This window comes from Petromyzon marinus, unplaced genomic scaffold (assembly GCF_048934315.1).
Source record: "Petromyzon marinus isolate PM22_M1 ecotype Great Lakes invasive population unplaced genomic scaffold, UKy_Petmar_22M1.pri1.0 PM_Scaffold_284, whole genome shotgun sequence".
Lineage (NCBI taxonomy): Eukaryota > Metazoa > Chordata > Hyperoartia > Petromyzontiformes > Petromyzontidae > Petromyzon > Petromyzon marinus.
The window spans coordinates 64,273-74,630 of record NW_027423262.1 but is presented as its reverse complement, the minus strand read 5'-3'; the positions used below and the strand labels follow the sequence as shown (position 1 = coordinate 74,630).

Here is a 10,358-nt window from a genome sequence, read left to right as displayed (position 1 = left end):
CAAATACCCTAATTAGCGGCGTCTAGTGGAGGCCTCCTCCGCCAGCACGCGATTCGCCTCCTTCACAATAAACCCTTCCTTGCAAAGATAAAAAAGTATATTTGACTGATCCCATCAGCCTCTCATCAGCAGCAATGGCTCAACTCGAGCGCCACTCTGGACCGCTTTCCACCTTCAGTGCCTCAGCAGCAGAGCCGGGCTCTGCTTGAACCGATGCCGTGAGCCCAGCAGCTGTTTAGAAGCCTACGGCTGTGGGCCGCCTTTGTCTCTCCTCCACCACTGCTGAGGTGTCCACATCATGCGAGGTTCTCACCTTCAGGCTGAGTCGACCCAGAGGAGGCCCAGGCAGCGAACCGCTTCAGAAGTTGGCGCCACGTTCACCGGCGGAAGCGGAAGTAGAGAGCAGCAGAAGCATCGCGTGTGGGGAGCAGCTGAGGTGTGGATCAGAACTGTGTATTAGTGGTGGTGTGGTAGTAGTGGTGGTGGTGTTCGTGGTGGTGGGGTTGTTAGTGGTAGTGGGGTTGTTATTGGTGGTGGGGTTGTTATTGGTGGTGGGGTTGTTATTGGTGGTGGCGTTGTTAGTGGTGGGGTTGTTGTTAGTAGTGCTAAATACGCGGGAGCTTTGTCTTTGGCGGTGTGAGTGGGGGAGGGGGCGTAGAGGGGGGGGAAGGTGCTGGGGGGGAGGGGCTCACAGGATATTGCGTCACTGAGGGCGTGATCACCGAGCACCGCCCCCACTTGTTTCTGCCGATCTTTTTTCTCACATGTGGCGGTAGAGAAGCACCGAGACGACAGAAGCAGCGACTCTCTGGAGGAAGTGAGGAACTGTAGGTGAGTGGTGATGTGAGTGGTGAGGACGTGTGTGTCTGTGTAGTGTACTGGCAGGAGGAGTGGTGGCGTTAGTGGTGTTACTGATAGTGGTGGTGGTATGTTGTGAGTGAGTCGTGACGATGTGAGTTCATGTCAGAATCAGAATATTTATACTGGAGTCAGATGAGCTATACAGCTCTTTCTCACAGATGTCCAGTGTTGTGGGTGAGTGGTAAAGATGTAACCTCGCGTTGATGTGAGTTTCTTATTAATGATGTGGGTCCGTGTTAATGATGTGGGTTTGTGATTTAAAGCTTTCGTGACTGCAGTAATTCATATTCTTAGTTCTTTCGGTAAAGTCACGTTGAAGGGAAACAATAAAATAATAAAATATATATAAAACAATAAAATTCTCACGACGTTTCGACCATAACACAAACGGTCGTCATCAGGTGTGTCTGTTTGCATAAATGTATTTATTTTTAAACGGTGTATTTATTTATTTATAAAAAACGTTAGCACCACGCGCAGCGATTTAGCAGTTTATTTAAAAGTACGAGTCCATCTATGTTCTGAAAAGAGGAGGGGGGAGACGAAACAATCATTGTATGCCGTCTGAAAGCCACTGTAAGCGTGAACAATCAATTAAAACCTGAAATGGTTTATCAAATCTTTCCAATGATTGCTAAGCCAGAATCCATATTCTCGGTTGAAATTGTCTCTGTGCTTGTATATGTGGATAGCCTCATGAACGAATTTCTCATGGTAGCCAGATGGCTTACAAAGAACCTCTGTCTTGGAAAAGTCAATGTCATGTGAGCCTACTGAATTATAACAATAATCTGCCACGGCCGAGGTGTTGGTCCTACCGTGTTTAAGGTCTCCTTTGTGTTCACGAATGCGGTCCGAGACATGGCGTTTGGTTTCTCCAATGTAACTACTACCACAGAGGCAACTTAGTTTGTAGATACCAGGGTATTGTATGCCCGGAATCACATCTTTTACAGACGGAACCAGATCACGGATTTTATGTAATGTGTTGAAACGGACCTGGATCTTGTGTTTATTCAAGATTTTGGAGATCTTTTTTGTGATCCCCGCAATGTAGGGTAAAGTGATGGTTTTGAAAGGCTCCTCAAGAGGGTACTTCTTCATGGTTTGAGTGATAGCTTTGCGGATTGTATAGTCGGAGTAACCATTAGCCTTAAGAGCTTGGTGTACGTGCTTGAGTTCACTGCCTATGTGTTCCTGGTCGGATATGCATTGGGCTCTATGATACAGAGTCTTGATGAGAGAATTCTTCTGTGATGGATGGTGATGGGAATCCGGTTTCAGATAAGCATCCGTATGGGTAGCTTTCCTGTAGACAGAGTGGCTCATTGAACCATCAGGTCTCTTTTTAATTAGGACATCCAAAAAAGGTAGCTTGCCATCTTTTTCGACTTCCATGGTAAATCTGATGGCTGGGTGTATGGAATTGATGTGGTCGAAGAATTGGTCTAGAGCAGGCCGGCCATGTGGTCAGATGACAAAAGTGTCATCCGCGTACCTCTTCCATAAGGTTGGGCGCAGTGGCAGTCTGGATGGCGTCAGTCTCAAATTTCTCCATGAAAATGTTAGCTATAACCGGAGATAGGGGGGAGCCCATTGGGGTGCCCTCAGTTTGTTTGTAGAAAGTTCCATTCCAAGTGAAGGGCTATCCACATATACAAGCACAGGGACAATTTCACCCGAGAAGATGGATTCTGGCTTAGCATTGGAAAGATTTGATAAACCATTTCAGGTCTTAATTGATTGTTCACGCTTAAAGTGGCTTTCAGACAGCATACATTAAAATTTGTCGTCTCCCCCCTCCTCTTTTCAGAACATAGATGGACTAGTTCTTCTAAATAAACTGCCAAATCGCTGCACGTGGCGCTAACGTTTTTTTTTATAAATAAATAAATACACCGTTTGAAAATAAATAAATTCATGCAAACCGACACACCTGATGACGACCGTTTGTGTTATGGTCGAAACGTCGTGAAAATTTTTATTGTTTTATATATATTTTATTATTTCATTGTTTCCCTTCAACGTGACTTTACCGAAAGAACTAAGAAGATGTGGGTTTGTGTTGATGATGTTGGTTCACGGTGAGGATGAGTCTGTGATGTGACGTGACTCGTGTTGTGACGTGGGAAGCAGTGCCGACGTGCACCCTCTACCCTGTGTGATCCTCGCCTTCGTCTCCCGCTCTCCACACAGAGACCCGGACCGTGCGAGAGACGCCGCGAATTATGTGCACTCTGCACTGTTCGGACCGTGTACCAGTCGGAGCGCGGGCGGTGTTGTTGCAGTGAATGCCACGCTGCCCTCCAAGTTCGACTCCCGCTCACGGCCACCAACACTGCTGACGATTACCTCAACCACTCCTGGGCCTCCCTTTGTAGCCATAACGAGCAGCACCTACGAAGACCGGCACGGCACACGACACCAGTGTTGGTGGCCGTGAGCAGGAATCGAACCCCGGGTCGCTAGGTTCATAGCACAGCGCGCTAATCACTACACTACCGCACACACACACAGACACACACAAACACACAGATACACACACAGATACACAGACATACACACAAACACTCAGACACACACACAGACATACAGACACACACAGATGAGACACAACACACATCCGCCCTCGGGCCGTGACGTCACACCCGCTTCCACCCAGTCTGCCGCTAGAGCCACGCTGCAAGCTGCCTGCTGAGGAGCGCCTCTCTGCACGAAGCCTCCTGGAGCCTCTCTCGTAGCAGTCACCATGGAGGCTCACGGGCTGCGCAGTACTTCACGCACCCTCGTGACGCTGCTCGTGGCGAGCTCCGCGTTCCTCGCGTCTGTGCCCACGGAGGAGAAGAATTTCTCCCCTAACTAGCTGGTTAAGCCGAGGGGAGCCTGGGAGGTCCAACCGCCACAGGCCGGACAGCCTCTACCTCTCACCAAAGCGACCGTGGCCGTCCACATCAGCAACCGCCTCACAGGTCACGAAGCCGAGAGGGTGCCTCGAGTCGCTTCCTCTCCCAGCCATGGCATGGAGGTTCCCCAAGGAGGAGGAGAAGACGACGACCCAGCTCCTTCAGGGTGGACGACCTTCATGGAGATGCTGCACAGCGGGCCGGTGGCCATCGTCTACGAGGTGGCGAGCGCGGGGATCACCCTCCTCAGCCTCGGAGTGGCGGCTGAAGAATGCAGTGGTGAGTGCCGACTTCACGCTCACACAGGCCATCAGTGTGGCACCGTGACATACACCACATGCAGAGACACCACACGCAGAGATGCATCACGCGTACAGATCACTCGCGCAGATATAAGAATCTCACTCGCATACACCACACACACAAGTATATATCACATCCACGCACACATCCTAGACAAAGTTGCATATGTCATTTGGAACAAGCAAACACCTTGCTCAATTAAGTATACTTAAAAATTATCCACTGCAACTTTAAGGGTGTTTTTTGTTACTGGCAGCGTGGCATTTGGGACATGTGCTGGACTCCTTGTGCGGCGTTGGTGAGTTGCGCTGGTGCGGACAGAACAATGTCCCCTAGCCAGTAGAGTCAGAACAATAATATTTTTTAATGGTTGAGGAATCCGATGAGCTATAAAGCTCTTTTTCACAGATGTCCGGTAGGGGCTGGTAAGAACGTTACAACAACAAATACTACAAAAACATGTAATAGTGCAAAGTACAAGAAAGGTTAACAAATCACCCAAACACAAACAAATAAAACTAAACCAGCCCCATCATACTCTTTGGTTCTTTCGGTAAAGTCACGTAGGTATAAAATAAAGTAAATCACGATGTTTCGGGTGCAACACAAGCGTCCATCATCGGGTGGGGAAAGCATGGTCTGCTGCTGAGGCAGACTGATTTATTTGATTTTATACCTACGTGACTTTGCCGAAAGAACCAAAGAGTATGGATTCCTGCAGTCACGAAAGCTTCAAATCAAGAACACCCCCATCATACCAGTCAAAGCCCACTGAGGTACTAACTTATTTTTCAGATGGAACCTGGTCACAAATGAAAGCTCAACCTCGTTGTAAACCGCGCATGCACGTGAGCGCAAACCGCTACTGTAGGCGATTGCGCAGGTACGCGAGCGCTGGGCACCACCAAAAATAGTCGTGTAGGCACGCGCGTGCTGAACAATACTGTAAACGATCGTACAGGTACGGACACCAAGCACGCTCTACTCCTTTATTCGCCGCAAACAGCCGCGTGTGCGTGCGAACACAAAACACTCTCCACCCTCCTCTTCACCCTCCAAAGGAGCACAAGAAACAGTTTATTCCCCTACCAGTTATTTTATTTACCGCAAGCAACCCGTTAAGCTACGCGTAATTGTGTGGGTCAGTGGATGTCAGCCTATTCCCCTTGAGATCCTAGACTGTATTTCCTCTGCCTATCGCTCTGCTTTCTACCCTCGATCAAATAGCCCAAACTTACCTCTCTCTCTTACTCACGTGTACTTCCACTCTGCTGCGCTGGAAGCTGTAGAAAAGCGATCAGTAGAGGGTTGAGCCTGGCTGCGCTGAAGTGCATCACGCGGACGTCTCGAACGGCTAACTCCCCTCCTGCGTGGACCGCGATGATCTTGAAGAACTGCCTTGCTACCTGAATCCCCCTCCCTTTATCCCACCTACAACAAAGGAATTTCGCCGTTTTGCTCCCTTGGCCTCCCGTCCAATCAGGGGCTCGGATTTTCCCACCCTTCGATACCCGGATCCCAACTCGGGTGATGTCGCCGCAGTGATCTCTCCGACATCCGCTCTCTGTTCTCCCGCTACCAGTCCACTGACCCGTGCTTGTGTGTGTGTGGTTCCACTCGCGGTGGCTCGATGGCCCTTGCCGTGACCATGCAACTTTAATATTAGGTCCCGGCGCCGCAGTGCATGTCAGCTACAGGGGGAAGATCGCCCAATTTCCCGGCCGCAGGAAACCATGAAGATCGATCCCATTAGGGACTTCTGGAAAAAAAAACCTATCGGCCGGGTGACCTCCCCTCCTGGCTCTACGTGGGGCGTGTGTGCGTTCGTGCGGGGGGAGGGGGGGTGGCGAGGGTGCACCGCGTTGGCGTCGGCATCCCCCGGTGGCGGCTTCACGGCGGTGGGCACGGCCTCGGCAGAGCGGCTCTGCTGCGGCGGCCTCACGACTGTGCAGTGGGCAAAACGCGGACGTCTGAGAAGGCACCAGCCCCGGGAGAGTGGCGGGAAATCCGAGGCATCGGTGACGGCGTCGCGGCGGTGGGCACGGCTCCGCTGGAGCGGCTCCGCTGCGGCGGCACCACAGATGACGGTTCCCCAAGATGGAGAATACCCGTCTCCCTCAAGGTGGACGACCTTGATAAAGATGCTGCACAGTGGGCCGGTGGCCATCACTTACGACGTGGAGAGCGCGGGGATCACCATTACCAGCCTAAGAGTCTGGCTGAAGAATCCACTAATAAGAGAGAGAGTATGCTGGCGTCACTGTAACATAGAACATCAGCAGGACACCACAACAGAGACACCACACCCAGAGAGGCATCATGGATATAGATCACTCAGGCAAATGTCATAATCTCACATGCATAGATGACACAAATCAGAATCAGAATATTTATACTGGAAGAATCCGATGAGCTATTAAGCTATTTTTCACAGATGTACAGGAGAGGCAGGTTAGAACGTTACAACAACAAACAATAAAAAATCACACTCACATCCTCGACAAAGTCGCACACATTTATTACAAGCACACATTGTTCATGTTGGTGGATTACAAATAGTTGTCCGATATTTGCCACTGAAAGGCAGGTACAACACTCGTGCTCAATCAATGGTGGTGGTGTGGCAGATGGCAAGTGAAAAAAACATATTTGAGTGGAGTGACCAACAGGGGAAGAAGGAGACTGCAATCTCTTGCCTCTCATAATGATTTTGTTTCCGGTTTTAAACAGAAGTCATCGCAGCGCAGACGAGTTTACCGAAGCCGCTACATGAGAGGATCCATGTGTAAATTGGCTCGGAGCAAGTGCCACCCCATGAAAATCAAGAGGACCCATAGATCCCTAAAGACTCAACTGGATGGCTGCTCCATGATGAATAGCTCACCAACACTTACCAGCGCACCCACCAACAGCACCACTCCTACCAACACCACCACTCCTACCAACACCACCATTCCTACCAACACCACCATGACAAACCCCACCCCGAAAAACTAACACCATCACACTTTTAAATACCAACACCTCTACCAATACTATCCTGACTAACACCACCACCCCTTCCACCCCTACAAACCCTACCAACAGCATTTTCTCCACCTTCACTACCACCCGGACCAACACCATCATCCCAGCTGAGTGTGAGTGGTGTCACCTCATGATAATGGCCCGCATCAATGCCTGCCGCACTAAAATAAGCTCAATTACCCCTACCAGCTCAATCACCAACTCCACCGCTCCTACCAACTCCGCCACTTTGACCAATCCCACGTTTACCAACATTACCTCCTCTACCCTCACTACCACCCCTACCCACATCACCCCAGCTGAGCATGTGTCCAGCCTCATGATCATGAGGGAAAAGAGATCACTCTTCATGGCTGGATGAATGCCTGCTCCACCACTCCTACCAACTCCACCACCTCTACCAACCACACACCTACTAACACTACCTCCTCTACTAACCCAACCCTGACCACCATCACTTCCTCTACCCTCACCACCACTCCTTCCCACATCATCACCCCAGCTGAGCGTGAGTCCCGCCTCGTGATCATGAGGGCAAAGAGACCACTCTTCATGGCCCGGATCAATGCCTGCTCCACCACTCCTACCAACTCCACCACCTTTAGAATCCGCACACCTACCAACACCACCACACCTCCCAACACCGCTACCCTTACCAAACGCAACTACTCCGACGAACACCACCACTCCTACCAAAACCAACCCTACCAACGCCAACCCTACCAACACCAACCATACCAACACCATTATTCCTACCAACACCACTCCCCCTACCAACACCAACCCTACCAACACCAATCCTACCAACACAATGACTCCTACCAACACGACCACCCCAACCGACACCATCACTCTTTCCAACAACAGCCCTATCAACGCTACCTATCCTACAATTGCCAACTCTATAAACACCTTTACCTCTACCAACACCACCACCACCCCAAATAAGAAATAATACAAAATAAATAACATTCCAACATCGCTGCACCCTTTCCATGTTCCCTCCTTTGTTTACGCGTCATCCATTAAAATAAGTTATTGTTATTTTTTAAGAATAATAGTTACTAAGAATATTGTTTTGTATTAAGTGAAGTCATAATATTGTTCGAAAAGCTGGTTAATGTAGATCCTTTGTCAGTCATTTCTAGATGATTGCCTCGCCTTGCCTACATTCACCTTGGTGACTCAATCACATGCTCAAGGACACGAGTGATATTTTCGGCTAACAGAAGGTGTGAACCTACCTTTACCACCAGCAGTTGGATGGACTGGTGAAGTTGTCTAAACAGAACCATTTATATGCCCGATGTTGATTGCTTCCAATGTGTATGCTTGTGACTGACAGATCTGTGGTGAGCAGAAGTGTAAAGGTTAGCGTGCTGCGCTACGAACCCGGCGACCCGAGTTCAATTTCCACTCATGGCCAACACCAGTGATGATTATCTAAATCGTTACTAGGCCTCCCCTAGGTCGACTCAGTCTCAAATTAGTGCCTGGTGCTCATTTAGCTTAGGCTACCTCACATGCCATGTCAGCCTTCATAAGGCGCTCGCTAACAGCGCTTGCCACAACAGTCTTAAGTCTTTACGGAGGATCTTTGTCTTTGACTGACACATCTGTGGGCTAGAGTGTAGCTTGATTTAGTGTTCATGTGAGGGATGTGCTTTGCCTGCCGCCGCCACTGCGTCTCCGCTCATGTGTGTTTAGCCGTGTCAGTGACGCGCCACGATGTCACTGCTGCTGCTGCTGTCACTGCCACGACCCAGTCGGTGTAGGGTGCTCTGGGACGAACTAAAAAAGTGGCACGAGGATTATTGCTCCTACTTCAGCAGATCAAGAACGGTTCTCATGGAGTCATCAAAATGCACCTGAAACCACTGCTGAGCATCTCAATCACATATGTGAAATGTCACCAGTGGTGTCCGTTGCCCCTGCTGTGAGTGGCGGAGATGTCCGTGAATGGTGATGTCCCTGAGTGGCGGTGGAGTCTTTGTACAATGCGGCTACTGTATTCGTGATGAAATAACCTGAGACGAGCATGCTTGGTGGAGCTCAACAGAAGGTGGTGAGGCAGAGGTGTGAACTGAAAGTTCGAGCTTAAGGCGTGAGCTCAAGGTGTAAGGTCGAGGTATAAGCTGATGTGAGCTGGAGATGCGATCTGGAGGGGAGCACGCGGTGTCCCCATGCTCACAAGCGTCGTGTTGCGGGAGGTGGCCCGAACTAAACTATTTTTATTTACCAAGTAAGGCCCACTGGTCCATGTAGCTCTTTTTCAGACGCGACCTGGTCACAAGGGAGCAGCGGCACTCTGTGCTGTCTTCGCGGAGGGGGTCCAAGGGGCGTTGGGGGGGGCTCTGGGGTGCGGTCACCGCATCGCGCCGCTTTTAGATGCGCTTCTGCGGCCATCTGGACCGCTCTTCCTTCCGATATTTGGAAGCCATTGGAGCTCTGCACTTTTAAATGTCTTTGACAACTCATTTTCTTAGAACCGCTTTTTGTGCTTAGTTTGTTGTCCTTCCCCAGCACCTTCGATTAGCGCGGTTGGCTACGTACGGTGCGATAGAAGTTCAACATACATACATATTCTATGTTAGTGCTGTATTTTGTGCATTGGTGTTGCAGCCAGCCAGAAACCGGCGCGACCAACAATATCCCCAAGCTCTGTGGTCCTACATTGGGATTATTTGTCGATACCGCGTTGGCAGTGGTGCACAAATAACACAAATCACTGAACTCATTCGTTAATACAACGGCTGCCTTAAGAGGAAAATATATCATGGGCGATGTTTCAGGCAATGGGCCCCACTGCATGACATATGTTTGCCCAGCTCCATTCAAGAGCGAGTATACATGTGAGGGGAGAGAACCAACGCGTGTGAGGGGGAAACATTCAATCTCCGAGAGCTGGAAATGTCTCCGCTTGCTGCGCTGCCCAGACCCTGGCTAGGCCAGGAGATGGCGACCTCAGCGACCACGGGTAGGAGTTTCACCAAATTTGTGTGGCGATCCACATGTGCACGCACACGTGCACGCACACACACATAGACTTACACACTCACACACACAGACTCACTCACAGACTCACTCAACAACAACCGCCATTCGCCACTAAGTAGGGCGGCGACGTCACCACGACGCTTGTGCCAGGCCATGTGCACCTTGAGGCCACGTGAAGTGTCGAACGCCCGCTGGCAGGAGGTCACGGGGCAGACCCAGGTGCCACGGGTCGACTGAGATGACTGGCTGATGCACCACCTGTGCCCC

The 10,358-nt window shown here is 50.3% G+C and overlaps 1 long non-coding RNA gene across 1 annotated transcript; it reads left to right on the top strand.

Moving 5' to 3' along the window:
• The first annotated feature begins 730 nt into the window (after window positions 1–730).
• Window positions 731–8,091, top strand: LOC142923101 (uncharacterized). Its single transcript, XR_012940528.1, has 3 exons — window positions 731–831; window positions 3,058–4,043; window positions 6,798–8,091. It is a non-coding gene; the product is annotated as an uncharacterized LOC142923101 (long non-coding RNA).
• Window positions 8,092–10,358: the final 2,267 nt, after the last annotated feature.